Source organism: Tupaia chinensis, unplaced genomic scaffold (assembly GCF_000334495.1).
Source record: "Tupaia chinensis unplaced genomic scaffold, TupChi_1.0 Scaffold000610_1, whole genome shotgun sequence".
Taxonomy (NCBI): Eukaryota; Metazoa; Chordata; class Mammalia; order Scandentia; family Tupaiidae; genus Tupaia; species Tupaia belangeri.
The window spans coordinates 2803487-2804534 of NW_006160129.1; the positions used below are offsets into that span (position 1 = coordinate 2803487).

The 1048-nt window shown below is 53.6% G+C and overlaps 1 pseudogene; it reads left to right on the forward strand.

Annotated features, from left to right (window-relative positions):
* Positions 1 to 1048, forward strand: part of LOC102501749 (40S ribosomal protein S7 pseudogene) — a 5604-nt pseudogene that overhangs the window by 3700 nt on the left and 856 nt on the right.

Genomic DNA, 1048 nt, shown 5'->3' on the forward strand with positions numbered 1-1048 from the left:
ATTCCTGCTCTGTGTCCCTTAGGGCTCCAGTTCCCCTGGGGCACAGTGTCCACACCCCAGGCCAAAAGGGAGGTCTCACCCTGCAGTCCCAGCCTTTCCACCACCTCACCCTCCTTGCCCTCCCAGGCACTCCTGTCTCCTCCGAATAGGCCTAGGCCGTGGCTTTTCCTGTGTCTGGGCCTCCTCCGTTTGTGCAGCTTCCTCCCCGGGGAGGGCCCTGCCCATCCTCTCTACCTTAGAAAGCATCTCTGCCCTTGCAGGCTCTGTCCCCGCACCTTCGCTGGTCTCTTCCTGTCCCTGCCCTCCCCAGCTTGGTTCCCTTGGTTCCAGCTCAGCCCAGGACATAGTGTGAGGGTGTCACCCCACCACTGGGCTGAAACTCCCAAGGACAAGAATGGGGAGTGCTCGGCAGGCTCTGCACTTGGCACTCTGGGGTCCTCCCTGGGCCTCATCCACCCCTGCCTTCCCTCACAGGGAGGCTGCAGGCTTTGCCCCAGGTCACAATAGGACCTCCATGGTGGACGCTGATGGTCTAAAAGAATTTCCTGCTTATGGCCACACCTGGTTCTGTGCCTCAGCTCCTGCCTTTCCCAAGGGCCCTGCCTCTCTGCCTGCAGCCAGGCTAAAAATCTGGACCAGCAGGAGGCATGGAGGTTGAGACAGCTGGATCCCACATGACTTGAAAAACATGTCAGGCACGTGTGTGCCCAAAATCTTGAGAGGAGAAGGGATTGTGGTGTGGCCATGCCACTGGGGGTGATTTCTCACTTCCCTTTCTAGCTTTCTTTGTCTCTCTTGTGCATGTGCTCTATAGCAAACTAAAATGAAGAAAAGGATAATCAAACTCTGGGTTTCCTTGGGCTCCTGGCACCCCACACCCCAAATCCAGTCACTGGCTATGTTTGTTTTGTTCTTTCTTTCTTGTCACTGTGTCTCCTCTTACTGTCCCATTCGTTTGGTTTTTATTTCCACCTAATTAGACTATGACAGTATATGTATATATATATATATATTTTTTTTTTTTGGAGAGTTTTTTGCTAGAGTGAGC